Raw genomic sequence first — 16,254 nt, forward strand, 5'->3', positions numbered from 1 at the left:
CCATCACTAATGTATTGTCTATTTCTTCACATTTTATTGAGGGCTAAGGATAAAGAGACGAAGTTTATAATACGGTAAGCATAGTATGACATCATTCATATCACAAAACAACTGAGAACAGACAAACATGCAATTGTAACGTTGTGTGGGCAAGTCCAGCACGGAACTAGATTACAGGTCAAGATCAAAGGAACATCACTCCTCTCTTTTAAACCTTGTAAGGTGCAATGATACGCTAAGACAATTGTGTATAAAATTGAAAAGAGTAATAGACATTGGCTGCAAACCATGCAGTTCAAGGCACAAGTCAGAGAAAGTAGTAGTTAAAAGGCATGAGGATTAAGGACTTACAACAACGGCTTTGACTGGTGTAGTCATGCCCTTGTTCTTGCTGGTGTGACAGTCCTTGAAGATTTCCATAGCATTTGGTTCAGGTACTTTTTGGTCCTTGCAGGCTTTCCTCTGCATTTGGAACAAGTCAATATAGATCTGATAATATGGTACAACGAAAAGAGTGAAACGTCAGCTAATTACAAGAGCCTCGCAGTGTGCAATATAGCTACGAGATCCTGTCGTTTGTTGGAATTTCACTTTCGTACGGTGGCCTTGTTCTTTGAACAGTTCACCTACAAGAAGATAGATTTGTGTGGCACATGCGTAAATAGGACTTTGCTACCTCTTGAGCACTGCGTTGGTTTTCCCTTGAAGAGGAAAGGGTGATGCAGTAAAGTAGCGTAAGTATTTCCCTCAGTTTTTGAGAACCAAGGTATCAATCCAGTAGGAGGTCACGCTCAAGTCCCTTGCACCTACAAAAACAAATAAGAACCTCGCAACCAAGGTGATAAAGGGGTTGTCAATCCCTTCACGGTCACTTACGAGAGTGAGATCTGATAGAGATAATAAGATAATATTTTTGGTATTTTTATGATAAAGAGTAAAAGTAAAGAAAGCAAGTAAACAGTAATAGAAATAACGGGAGATTTATATGATGGAAAATAGACTCGGGGCCATAGGTTTCACTAGTGGCTTCTCTCAAGATAGCATAAGTATTACGATGGGTGAACAAATTACTGTCGAGCAATTGATAGAATTGAGCATAGTTATGAGAATATCTAGGTATGATCATGTATATAGGCATCACGTCCGTGGCAAGTAGACCGAAACGATTCTGCATCTACTACTATTACTCCACACATCGACCGCTATCCAGCATGCATCTAGAGTATTAAGTTCATAAGAACAGAGTAATGCTTTAAGCAAGATGACATGATGTAGAGGGATAAACTCATGCAATATGATATAAACCCCATCTTTTTATCCTCGATGGCAACAATACAATACGTGCCTTGCTGCCCCTGCTGTCACTGGGAAAGGACACCGCAAGATTGAACCCAAAGCTAAGCACTTCTCCCATTGCAAGAAAGATCAATCTAGTAGGCCAAACCAAACTGATAATTCGAAGAGGCTTGCAATGATAACCAATCATACATAAAAGAATTCAGAGAAGATTCAAATATTGTTCATAGATAATCTTGATCATAAACCCACAATTCATCGGATCTCGACAAACACACCGCGAAAGAAGATTACATCGAATAGATCTCCAAGAGAATCGAGGAGAACTTTGTATTGAGATCCAAAGAGAGAGAAGAAGCCATATAGCTAATAACTATGGACCCGAAGGTCTGAGGTAAACTACTCACACATCATCGAAGAGGCTATGGTGTTGATGTAGAAGCCCTCCGTGATCAATGCCCCCTCCGGTAGGACGCCGGAAAGGCCCCAAGATGGGATCTCATGGGTACAGAAGGTTGCGGCGGTGGAATTAGATTTTCATGGTCGCTTCTGATGGTTTGGGGGTACGTAGGTATATATATGAGGAAGAAGTAGGTCGGTGGAGCCACGAGGGGCCCATGAGGGTGGAGGGCGCGCCTGGGGAGGGTAGGCGCGCCCTCTACCACGTGGCCTCCTCGTCTGTTGCTTGACGTCCACTCCAAATCCTCTGGATCACGTTTGTTCCAAAAATCACGTTCCCGAAGGTTTCATTCCGTTTGGACTCCGTTTGATATTCTTTTTCTGCGAAACACTGAAATAGGCAAAAAACAGCAATTTGGGCCGGGCCTCCGGTTAATAGGTTAGTCCCCAAAATAATATAAAAGTGTATAAATAAGCCCATTAAACATCCAAAACAGAATATATAATAGCATGGAACAATCAAAAATTATAGATACGTTGGAGACGTATCAAGCATCCCCAATCTTAATTCCTGCTCGTCCTCGAGTAGGTAAATGATAAAAAAAGAATTTTTGATGTGGAATGCTTCTTAGCATAATTCTCAATGTAAATCTTTTTATTGTGGCATGAAAATTTAGATCCGAAAGATTCAAGATAAAAGTTTAATGTTAACATAAAAACAATAATACTTCAAACATGCTAACCAAGCAATTATGTCTTATCAAAATAACATAGCCAAATAAAGCTTATCCCTACAAAATCATATAGTTAGGCTATGTTTCAATATTGTCACACAAACGTTCTCATCATGCATAACCCCGATGACAAGCCGAGCAATTGGTTCATACTTTTAACGCGCTTCAGCCTTTTCAACTCTTACGCAATACATGAGAGCAAGCCATGGATGTAGCACTATGGGTGGAGTAAAGTATAATGATGGGGGTTATGAGAGAATACAAAAAAGGTAGAAAGTCTCACAGTGACATGGCTAATCAATAGGCTATGGAGATGCCCATCAATTGATTCAATGAGAGGAGTAGGGATTGCCATGCAACGGATGCACTAGAGCTATAAATATATGAAAGCTCAACAAAAGAAACTAAGTGTGTGTGCATCCAACTTGCTTGCTCACGAAGACCTAGGGCATTTTGAGGAAGCCCATTGATACGTCTCCGACGTATCTATAATTTTTTATCGTTCCATGCTATTATATATTATGTTTGGATGTTTAATGGGCTTATTTATACACTTTTATATTATTTTGGGGACTAACCTATTAACTGGAGGCCCATCCCAAATTGCTGTTTTTTTTGCCTATTTCAGTGTTTCGCGGAAAAAGAATATCAAACGGAGTCCAAACGGAATGAAACCTTCGGGAACGTGATTTTTGGAACAAACGTGATCCAGAGGACTTGGAGTGGACGTCAAGCAACAGACGAGGAGGTGAAGAGGTAGGGGGACGCGCCTACCCCCCCAGGCACGCCCTCCACCCTAATGGGCCCCTCGTGGCTCCACCGACCTACTTCTTCCTCCTATATATACCTACGTACCCCCAAACCATCAGAAGCGACCATGAAAACCTAATTCCACCACCGCAACCTTCTGTACCCATTGTTGGGGAACGTAGCGGAAATTCAAAATTTTCTACGCATCACCAGGATCAATCTATGGAGTAATCTAGCAACGAGGGGAAGGGGAGTGCATCTACATACCCTTGTAGAACGTGATGCGGAAGCGTTGCAAGAACGCGAATGAAGGAGTCGTACTCGTAGCGATTCAGATCGCGGTTGATTCCGATCTAAGCACGGAAGAACGGTGCCTCCGCGTTCAACACACGTGCAACCCGGTGACGTCTCCCACGCCTTGATCCAGCAAGGAGAGAGGGAGAGGTTGGGGAAGACTCTCTCCAGCAGCAGCACGACGGCGTGGTGGTGATGGAGGAGCGTGGAAATCCTGCAGGGCTTCGCCAAGCACCGCGGGAGAGGAGGAGGGAGAGGGGTAGGGCTGCGCCAAGAGAGAGATCATCTCGTGTCTTTGGAGCCCCAAATACCTCAAGTATATATAGGGGACGGGGAGGGGCTGCGCCCCCATCTAGGGTTCCCTCCCCAGGGGTGGCGGCAGCCCCCAAAACCCATCTAGGGTGCGGCCAAGGGGAAAAGAGAGGGGGGCACACCTAGGGTGGGCCTTAAGGCCCATCTGGACCTAGGGCTTGCCCCCTCCCACTCTCCCTGCGCCTTGGGCCTTGGTGGGGGGCGCACCAGCCCACCTGGAGCTGGTCCCCTCCCACGCAGCCTTCTGGGGCTGGTGGCCCCACCTGGTGGACCCCCGGGACCCTCCCGGTGGTCCCGGTACATTATCGATAGCACCCGAAACTTTTCGGTGACCAAAACAGGACTTCCCATATATACATCTTTACCTCCGGACCATTCCGGAACTCCTCGTGACGTCCGGGATCTCATCCGGGACTCTGAACAACATTCGGTAACCATGTATATCTATTCCCTATAACCCTAGCGTCATCGAACCTTAAGTGTGTAGACCCTACGGGTTCGGGAACCATGCAGACATGACCGAGACGTTCTCCGGTCAATAACCAACAGCAGGATCTGGATACCCATGTTGGCTCCCACATGTTCCACGATGATCTCAACGGATGAACCATGATGTCGGGGATTCAATCAATCCCGTATACAATTTCCCTTTGTCTATCGGTATGTTACTTGCCCGAGATTCGATCGTTAGTATCCCGATACCTTGTTCAATCTCGTTACTGGCAAATCTCTTTACTCGTTCCTTAACACATCATCCCGTGATCAACTCCTTGGTCACATTGTGCACATTATGATGACGTCCTATCGAGTGGGCCCAGAGATACCTCTCCGTTTACACGGAGTGACAAATCCCAGTCTCGATTCGTGCCAACCCAGCAGACACTTTCGGAGATACCTGTAGTGCACCTTTATAGCCACCCAGTTACGTTGTGACGTTTGGTACACCCAAAGCATTCCTACGGTATCCGAGAGTTGCACAATCTCATGGTCTAAGGAAATGATACTTGACATTAGAAAAGCTCTTAGCAAACGAACTACACGATCTTGTGCTAGGCTTAGGATTGGGTCTTGTCCATCACATCATTCTCCTAATGATGTGATCCCGTTATCAACAACATCCAATGTCCATGGTCAGGAAACCGTAACCATCTATTGATCAACGAGCTAGTCAACTAGAGGCTTACTAGGGACATGGTGTTGTCTATGTATCCACACATGTATCTGAGTTTCCTATCAATACAATTCTCGCATGGATAATAAACGATTATCATGAACAAGGAAATATAATAATAACCAATTTATTATTGCCTCTAGGGCATATTTCCAACAGTCTCCCACTTGCACTAGAGTCAATAATCTAGTCCACATCACCATGTGATTAACACTCATAGGTCACATCACCATGTGACCAACATCCAAAGAGTTTACTAGAGTCAACAATCTAGTTCACATCACTATGTGATTAACACCCAATGAATTCTGGTTTGATCATGTTATGCTTGTGAGAGAGGTTATTAGTCAACGGGTCTGAACCTTTCAGATCCGTGTGTGCTTTACGAATATCTATGTCATCTTGTGGATGCTACCACACGCTACTTGGAGCCATTTCAAATAACTGCTCTACTATACGAATCCGGTTTACTACTCAGAGTCATCTGGATTAGTGTCAATGTTCGCATCGACGTAACCCTTGCGACGAACCCCTTTTCACCTCCATAATCGAGAAAATTCCTTAGTCCACTAGATACTAAGGATAAGTTCGACCGCTGTCATGTGATCCATTCCCGGATCACTATTGTACCCCTTGACCAACTCATGGCAAGGCACACTTCATGTGCGGTACACAACATAGCATACTATAGAGCCTACGTCTGAAGCATAGGGGACGACCTTCGTCCTTTCTCTCTCTTCTGCTGTGGTCAGGTCTTGAGTCTTACTCAATACTCACACCTTGTAACACATCCAAGAACTCCTTCTTTGCTGATCTATTTTGAACTCTTTCAAAATCATGTCAAGGTGTGCGTTCTTTGAAAGTATCATCAGGCGTCTTGATCTATCTCTATAGATCTTGATGCCCAATATGTAAGCAGCTTTATCCAGGTCTTCCTTTGAAAAACTCCTTTCAAACAACCCTTTATGCTTTCCAAAAATTCTACATCATTTCGGATCAACAATATGTCATTCACATATACTTATCAGAAATGTTGTAGTGCTCCCACTCACTTTATTGTAAATACAAGTTTCTATCAAACTTTGTATAAACCCAAAATCTTTGATCATCTCATCAAAGCATACATTCCAACTCCGAGATGCTTACTCCAGTCCTTAGAAGGATTGCTGGAGCTTTGCAAACTTGTTAGCATCTTTCAGGATTGACAAAAACCTTCTGGTTGTATCACATACAACCTTTCCTTTCGAAAACTGGTAAGGAAACTTGTTTTGACATCCATCTGCCAGATTTCATAAATGCAGCTAATGCTAACATGATTCCGACGGACTTAAGCATCGCTACGGATGAGAAAATCTCATCGTAATCAACTCCTTGAACTTGTGAAAATACTCTTTGCCACAAGTCGAGCTTCATAGACGGTAACATTACCGTCCACGTCCGTCTTCTTCTTAAAGATCCATTTATCTCAATGGCTTGCCGATCATCGGGCAAGTTCACCAAAGTCCATGCTTTGTTCTGATACATGGATCCTATCTCGGATTTCATGGCTTCTAACCATTTGTCGGAATATGGGCCCACCATCACTTCTCCATAGCTCGTAGGTTCATTGTTGTCTAGCAACATGACTTCCAAGACAGGATCACGCATTACTCTGAAGTAGTACGCATCCTTGTCGTCCTACGAGGTTTGGTAGTGACTTGATCCGAAGTTTCATGATCACTATCATAAGCTTCCACTTCAATTGGTATAGGTGCCACAGGAACAACTTCCTGTGCCCTGCTACACACTAGTTGAAGTGACGGTTCAATAACCTTATCAAGTCTCCACCATCCTCCCACTCAATTCTTTCGAGAGAAACTTTTTCTCGAGAAAGGACTCGTTTCTAGAAGCAATTACTTTTGCTTCCAGATCAGAAATAGGAGGTATACCCAACTGTTTTGGGTATTCTATGAAGATGTATTTATCCGCTTTGGGTTCGAGCTTATCAGCCTGAAACTTTTTCACATAAGCATCGCAGCCCCAAACTTTTAAGAAACGACAACTTAGGTTTCTCTAAGCCGTCTCAACGGAATTGCGTGGTGCCCTATTTAAAGTGAATGCGGTTGTCTCTAATGCCTAACCCATAAACGATAGTGGTAAAGAGACATCATGGTATGGACCATATCCAATAGGGTGCAGTTATGATGTTCGGACACACCATCACACTGTGGTGTTCCAGGCGGTATTAATTGTGAAACACTTTCCACAATGTCTTAATTGTGTGCCAAACTCGTAACTCAGATATCTCTATGATCATATCATAGACATTTTATCCTCTTGTCACGACGATCTTCAACTTCACTCTGAAATTACTTGAACCTTTCAATAATTCAGACTTGTGTTTCATCAAGTAAATATTCTCAGCATCTACTCAAATCATCTGTGAAGTAAGAACATATCGATATCCACTGCGTGCCTCAGCACTCATTGGACGGCACACATCAAATGTATTACTTCCAACAAGTTGCTCTCTTGTTCCATCTTACTGAAAACGAGGCCTTTCAGTCATCTTGCCCATGTGGTATGATTTGCATGTCTCAAGTGATTCAAAATCAAGTGAGTCCAAACGATCCATCTGCATGGAGTTTCTTCATGCATATATACCAATAGACATGGTTCGCATGTCTCAATCTTTTCAAAAACGAGTGAGTCCAAAGATCCATCTACATGGAGCTTCTTCATGCGTTCTATACCAATATGACTCAAATGGCAGTGCCACAAGTATGTGGTACTATCATCACTATTTCATATCTTTTGGCACGAACATGTGTATCACTGCGATCGAGATTCATTTTAGGTGCAAGACCATTGAAGGTATTATTCAAATAAACAGAGTAACCATTATTCTCCTTAAATGAATAACCGTATGGCGATAAACATAATCCAATCATGCTCAACGCAAACACCAAATCTCGATGGTAGAGGGAGCATGCGATGCTTGATCACATCAACCTTGGAAACACTTCCAACACATATCGTCATCTCACCTTTAGCTAGTCTCCGTTTATTCCGCATCTTTTATTTCGAGTTACTAACACTTAGTAACCGAACCGGTATCTAATACCCTGGTGCTGCTAGGAGTACTAGTAAAGTACACATTCCAATATACTTCTGTCGACCTTGCCTGCCTTCTCATCTACCAAGTATCTAGGGTAGTTTTGCTTCAGTGACCGTTCCCCTCATTACAGAAGCACTTAGTCTCGGGTTTTGGGTTCAACCTTGGGATTCTTCACTAGGGCAGCAAATGATTTGCTGTTTCATGAAGTATCCCTTTTGCCCTTGCCCTTCTAGAAACTAGTGGTTTTACTAACCATCAACAATTGATGCTCCTTCTTGATTTCTACTTTCGCGGTGTCAAACATCGCGAGTTGCTCAAGGATCATCATGTCTATCCCTGATATGTTATAGTTCATCACGAAGCTCTAATAGCTTGGTGGCAGTGACTATGGAGAACCATCACTATCTCATCTGGAAGATTAACTCCCACTCGATTCAAGTGATTGTAGTACTCAGACAATCTGAGCACATGCTCAACGATTGAGCTTTTCTCCCTTAGTTTGCTGGCTTAAGAAACTTGTCAGAGGTCTCATACCTCTTGACGTGGGCACTAGTCTGAAATCCCAACTTCAGTCTTCGGAACATCTCATATGTTCTGTGACGTTTCAAAAACCGTCTTTGGTGCCACAATTCTAAACCGTTAGCATTACGCACTGAACTATCACGTAGTCATCAAAACGTGTATGTCAGATGTTTCGCAACATCTATAGACGACGCTGAGGTTCAGCACACCGAGCGGTGCATTAAGGACATAAGCCTTCTGTGCAGCAATGAGGACAATCCTCAGTTTACGGACCCAGTCCGCATAATTGCTACTACCAACTTTCAACTAAATTTTCTCTAGGAACATATCTTAAACAGTAGAACTAAAGCGCAAGCTATGACATAATTTTCAAAGACCTTTTGACTATGTTCATGACAATTAAGTTCATCTGATTATTTAATGAACTCCCACTCAGATAGACATGCCTCTAGTCATCTAAGTGATACATGATCCGAGTCAAACTAGGCCGTGTCCGATCATCACGTGAGACGGACTAGTCATCATCGGTGAACATCTCCATGTTGATCGCATCTACTATACGACTCATGTTTGACCTTTCGGTCTCTTGTGTTCCGAGGCCATGTCTGTACATGCTAGGCTCGTCAAGTCAACCTAAGTGTTTCGCATGTGTTCCGAGGCCATGTCTGTACATGCTAGGCTCGTCAACACCCGTTGTATTCGAACGTTAGAATCTATCACACCCGATCATCACGTGGTGCTTCGAAACAACGAACCTTCACAACGGTGCACAGTTAGGGGGAACACGTCTCTTGAAATTTTAGTGAGGGATCATCTTATTTATGCTACCGTCGTTCTAAGCAAATATGATGTAAACATGACAAACATCACATGCAAATCATAAAGTGACGTGATATGGCCAATATCATCCTGCGCCTTTGATCTCCATCTTCGAGGCGCGGCATGATCACCTTCGTCACCGGCATGACACCATGATCTCCATCATCATGATCTCCATCATTGTGTCTTCTTGAAGTTGTCTCGCCAACTATTACTTCTACTACTATGGCTAACGGTTAGCAATAAACTAAAGTAATTACATGGCGTTTTCATTGACACGCAGGTCATACAATAAATTAAGACAACTCCTATGGCTCCTGTCGGTTGTCATACTCATCGACATGCACGTCGTGATTCCTATTACAAGAACATGATCAATCTTATACATCACATATATCATTCATCACATCCTTTTGGCCATATCACATCACATAGCATACCCTGCAAAAACAAGTTAGACGTCCTCTAATTGTTGTTGCATGTTTTACGTGGCTGCTATGGGTTTCTAGCAAGAACGTTTCTTACCTACGCAAAAGTGTGACACCCCAAAATTTTGACCTTGTTTTATTAATTAAAATTTTGCCAGGAAATAAAACTTTTCCATTTGTCTAGATTTACCTTTTGATATTTTGGGTTTTTACCTCAAGTGGAACTTTCCAAAAGTATTATTGGACTTGTATACTCTCTCTATGAAACAATTCTTTGGATTTAATTGCAAGATTTGCGTTTCCCTGAGCTTTATTCTTTTAAAATGATTTTTCATGAATTTGGAGTCTCTGTTGCACTGCAACCATTTGATTAATGCATTTAAAAATTTCACCAAAATTTGGGGATGTCATGTGATGTTTCCATATCACTTTTATGCAAAAATATCTTTTGGTTATTGGAGATTTTGAACTCTACATCAACTTTTCAAATCTGGTCCAGTAGGTATTTTTGCACTACAACCTATTTAAATATTCCTTTAAAAATTCTTCCAAGTGTTTGGAGATGTCAGGAGATGCATATAATGCAACTTCATGCAAAAACCCAGTGATGTTCTATGAAATTTTTGAGTGAATCAACCTCATCTTCATTCTGGTCCAGTTTGGTGATTTGTACTGCAACCCTATTTTATTTTGCTCTAGTGCCAATGAGATTTTTCCTACTTATAGTTCTCCCTACCAAACCCTTAAGTCCAGGAGATTGGACCCATTTGAGTATTTTTAGTGCATGCAATGATAGCCTTTAGTTTCTGCCCAAAACTGATTTTCTCAAAAACTTGCACTAACAAATTTCTGTTTTTGCCAAACTAACCTTACCACCTTCTTTAGCTCCTAAAGAGAATAGGATCTGGGGAGTTTGGCCACCCCAAGAGTTGCCTAGATGCCCAGGGCATTCTGTCGAACACCCTGTGTGCTGGAACAGTTTTGGCATGTTTTCTAGTTTGCATTGTGGACTTGAGCCCCTGACCCATCCAGCATGTCCACTAACCTCCTAGCTATCCCTAAGCCTGGCCTGCTAACCACCAGCATCACCCACGCTCTCTAGCACGCGCTGGCTTTTCGTCGAACACCTGGTGTGCGTGCTCTGGGCGCGGCCAGAGCGCGCGTTTTGCACGTGCGTGCGCTCGGGTCGCCGCGTCGCACCCCTGGCCCTTGCTCGCCTGCAGAGCCACGCCCTGCCCTCGCCCACTCACCAGAACCCTCCAAGCCTCCCTGGCGCCCTACAGCGCCGCCGTCAGGGCTCCCTTGGCGGCACGCCAGCGTCGGCAGCGGGCTCTGCCGTGGACGGCGCCGCCCAAGCCACCCCCGCGCGCCAGCTGCCCCCTGTGAACAGCCCGAGCTCATCCACATACTCGTCGGCACGCGCTCGTCGCCGCCACGACGCCCTGCAGCTACAGAACGGCGACTCGCCGTCGTTCTTATCCACCACCGCGGAGCCAGCCCTGTCGCACTATAAAAGGAGGCCCCCAAGCCCCTCCGAGCACTCAGACGACCCCAGGCCACCCCCATAGCTTCCCCTTAGCCAGCAATCGACGGATGGTAGCCGTCTTCCTCGACTCCGGTCGGTTCGGCCGCCGCCGCCCTTCGGTCCCGCTAGTCGCCAACAGAGCCTCCCCAGCTCTGCTAGCACCACCACCCGACTCCCCTCGACCTCCCGGAGCCGCCCAGCCGCTCAAACTCGACCAAGGATCACCGTAGCTCGAAACCCCCAAGCCACCCGAAACCTCCTCCGCCGCGGAGCTCGCCGCCGGCGACTCCTTCCACCCCCGACGACCCAGCGACCACCGGAAGGACCGCCCCGGTCTGGCGGATCCATCCCTGCCCTCAGTACCCTCGAGGAGCCGCCGTTCGTCGACAGCGATCGCCGGAGTCCCGCCTCCGTTCGGGCAGAGAGAGAGGAGGGAGGAAAGAATAGTCAAACCTCACCAGTGGGCCCCCTGGACCCACTGTCAGCGACCCAGCCTCGCCGACGCGTGTTCTAAGTGGAGACGTGTTTCGCAAAATACGTCTTCGCTGAATATAAAGCGTAAGCCCCTCCGAAACGTTTTCTTTTTCTGTTTTATTTTAAAACAGAACTTTGACTGGCTATATCTTTTAAAATAAAACTCCAAATGAGTTGATTCTTTTTCCTACCTCTCTCAAATTTCATCTAGTTTATTTTAAGATTTATTTCAAAAATATTTGGGACAACTTTTTGTACTGTCTTTGAAATATTTGTTATTTGAATATTTTTTAAATAGGAAATGGAGAGAGAAGAAAACTTTCAAAAGGTGCACCCCCTTGCATACTCTTGATGGCAAGCATTCTGAACTCTGGCATAATATTTTTGTGAGGTGTTTTGATACGGTTACAACACCACTTTGACTTGGAGCATACGTTATTTTTATGTAATAATAAAGTCACACGCATGAGTGCATGTTGGAGATGCTTTACTGTTAGAAATGGATATGCTGATAATAGTGATCATCCTCGTAAGCTTTTCATGCATACAGGAAGGAAGCCGGGAAAGTTGCGGTCTTGGGTAGACACGAGCTTGTCCCTAGTTCCTCGTTGAGACGAGTATGTCTGGTATGGCATGGTAAGGCTTGATGAGTGGTGAGTTTATCTGTTATTGGGAATATTTTTGTCATGCTAATCCTGCGGAGAATACTTGGACCTCCTGAGTCGGCCGTAGGTCGAGCCTTGTTCAGTAACTTTCCCCTTCTTGTTTTGTACTACCACTTGTCCCTGCCGCAGGTAGGGTACGGTTCAGTAAGTTGTCAACCCCTTACCAAAGCACACACTGTACAGAGAGGCCATGCTGGAAGATACCGGAGGCCTCCGGTAGGCATGCCACCTGGTCCGGGGGCATGGGTGTTTCCGGTTGGGACCGAGAGGGGGGCACCCCTTAGAGCGCGCGATATAAATTTGATCCCATGCTACGTCGAGGTTGTAGCCTCCCCACTTAGAGTTTTGCTTGGCAGGTGTCGTGGGTGATTCCAGACACCAGTAAGTTAAGCTGGTGTGTGCAGGTCAGGCGTGTTTTCAATTAAAAGGCCATAGGTGGAATTAGTCCCGATGGACTAAGTAAATCCATTATTCGTGGGTAAAGAGTACACCCTCTGCAGAGGATATATCTATTCGGATAGCCATGGGTTAGGACTACAGTCTGAGATGGGTCTAGTAGCGGTATTCGGATGGAGAAATGGCTAAACTAGAACCTAGTGACGGTCTTCGGATGGAGAAACGGCTAGACTAGAACTTTGATTATGACCTATGACATATTAGGATTATGTTTATTATTATGGACTAACCATTACTTGAATTATTGAGTATCCCTGGGACGGTTCTACCTCCTGGATATTCACTGTGATTGTTCATTATAAGCCCCTTTATGTGGTGTCGCTCAGACGCCCGACTGCGGCATGCTTGTTGTTTAATTATTTCTTTATAAGCCCTTTATGTGGTGTCGCTCAGACGCCCGACTGCGGCATGCTTGTTGTTTAATTATTTCTTTATAAGCCCTTTATGTGGTGTCGCTCAGACGCCCGACTGCGGCATGCTTGTTGTTTAATTATTTCTTTATAAGCCCTTTATGTGGTGTCGCTCAGACGCCCTACTGCGGCATGCTTGTTATTTAATTATTTCGTTATAAGCCCTTTATGTGGTGTCGCTCAGACACCCGACTGCGGCATGCTTGTTATTTAATTATTTCGTTATAAGCCCTTTATGTGGTGTCGCTCAGACGCCCGACTGCGGCATGTTTGTTATTTAATCATTCTTTATAAGCCCTTTATGTGGTGTCGCTCAGACGCCCGACTGCGGCATGCTTGTTATTTAATTATTTCTTTATAAGCCCTTTATGTGGTGTCGCTCAGACGCCCGACTGCGGCATTGTTAATTCATTGGCACCCTTTCGAGGAGTCATTTCAGACACTCGATCAGTGCTCATATTTTACCTGCATGCGTGCATCATGGATTTTCGTTTATTTCGTGACAGACGTTATCATCATAAAATATTTCGGAGCATGATTACCTCCTTGTTATATTATACCCGTGTTCTTGATGTTTGCGAGTACATTCAAACGTACTCACTGGCTTGTCCCTGGCTATTGTCTTGGCCAGATTCCTTGCGTGGAGTAGAGCGTAGCGACGACAGCCCCGGAACCCTTGTAAAGGTGATAGCAGCCTCGCGAAGATAGGAGTTATCCTGGTCAGCTGTTCTTGTGGGAAATGGAGTCCCATAGACGCAGATGAACCACAAACCGCTTCCGCCATCAACCACTAGAAACCAAGTGTTGTACTCCTAGGCCACAATGGTCTTGTACTACATATTTTTGTATTTGCTTGGAATTCTTGTATCAAGTTGGTGCCTCATCAGCTAACAGTAATCTTGGGGCTGGTGAGCACAAAGGCCGTTTTTCTGGGAAATTAATATCCCGAAAAAACCCGGTCCTGACAGAAAGCCACAACGTGATATGCCAATTTCTATTTACCCTTCATAAGGACCCTTTTCATCGAATCCCGATCCGACTAAAGTGGGAGAGACAAACACCCGCTAGCCACCTTATGCAACTAGTGCATGTCAGTCGGTGGAACCTGTCTCACGTAAGAGTACGTGTAAGGTCGGTCCGGGCCGCTTCATCCCACGATGCCGCCGAATCAAGATAAGACTAGTAACGGCAAGTAAATTGACAACATCGACGCCCACAACTACTTTGTGTCTTACTCATGCATAGAAACTACGCATAGACCTAGCTCATGATGCCACTGTTGGGGAACGTAGCGGAAATTCAAAATTTTCTACGCATCACCAGGATCAATCTATGGAGTAATCTAGCAACGAGGGGAAGGGGAGTGCATCTACATACCCTTGTAGACCGCTGTCGGAGTAAATGGCCACGGGTAGCCTAACCGACTACCCTTGGCTCTTCAGAAAATTTATCAGGCCTTTGGGCCTTCATGCACTCCAAACATTTGGGTCGCCCTCCCCGGCCGGCTACCACTAAAGCCGACTCCCGGAAGGCGACCCAGCCTCACCGACTCCTCCCCAAGACGACTACGGGGTGGCCGACTCCAAGAAGCCGGCCAAGAAGGACGCTGACTCCTAGAAGCCGGCCAAGACCGCAACCACTCCCACATAACGGCGACATGACGGGGTGTGGCCACAGTGCGGTCCACTACCCCCGAAGCCCGAGGCGGGCGTGGCTGCAGGAGGCCGTACGGGACGAACGTCTCCCGTGCGGCTCCGCACTGTAGCCATGCTAGCCTTGATGTCATCCACGATCCACTCCTGTACGGCCCAAGGACTGCGGGCCCCTCCAGCCAGAGAGAGGCGTGAAGGCGTCCCGGCCTTTCCCAGTCGGCCAAGAGGATAGCCGGCCTCCAGAAGCCGGCCACTCCCTTCCTCGAAGCAGGAGCCCCATTAAGGAGACAAGACGAGGTAAGGCCACAGTGATAGCCCCCGAGGCGGCCCACAGTAGCCACGCTTACCTCGACAAAGCCCTCGTCATCACAGGCGAGGCTACAGTAAGCAGCCGCCGACAAGACCCTAGGCGGTGGGGCCGGCCTGTCGACCAAGTAGCCGGCAGCCGGCGGGACCCACCAGCCGGCGGGACCCAGTAGCCGGCGAGCGTAGACACTGACAGCTGGGACCAGTTCCCAGTCGGATTACCATTGTAACCCCGGGGGGTAGGCCTATATAAACCCCCCGGAGCACCCATGCAAAGGGTTCGCTTCGAGGTTCGCTTCTAAGCATAGCATACACACACACGCCATAGATAGAGAGAAGCAAGAGCTAGCCTTGTTCTTCTTCTCCCTTGATCTCAACAGCTTTGGGAGCGATTGTAGCTACCTTTTATCGATCTAGTGATCATGCGGAGACCCCGCAGAGCAGGACTAGGGGTGTTATCTCCTCGGAGAGCCCCGAACCTGGGTAAGATTCGCCGGCGTGCATGTCTTCGCCTCATCCCGTTTTCGGGCACCGGCGACGTTTTATTGGCTCCCATAATGATAAGCCATCCCTTGGCATATGTCGCACCAACCACCCGACAATCGCGATGCAGAAGCGTTGCAAGAACGCGGATGAAGGAGTCGTACTCGTAGCGATTCAGATCGCGGTTGATTCCGATCTAAGCACCGAAGAACGGTGCCTCTGCGTTCAACACACATGCAGCCCGGTGACGTCTCCCACGCCTTGATCCAGCAAGGAGAGAGGGAGAGGTTGGGGAAGACTCCGTCCAGCAGCAGCACGATGGCGTGGTGGTGATGGAGGAGCGTGGCAATCCTGCAGGGCTTCGCCAAGCACCGCGGGAGAGGAGGAGGGAGAGGGGTAGGGCTGCGCCAAGAGAGAGATCATCTCGTGTCTTTGCAGCCCCAAATACCTCAAGTATATAT

This window comes from Aegilops tauschii, chromosome 6 (assembly GCF_002575655.3).
Source record: "Aegilops tauschii subsp. strangulata cultivar AL8/78 chromosome 6, Aet v6.0, whole genome shotgun sequence".
NCBI classification, from domain to species: Eukaryota; Viridiplantae; Streptophyta; class Magnoliopsida; order Poales; family Poaceae; genus Aegilops; species Aegilops tauschii.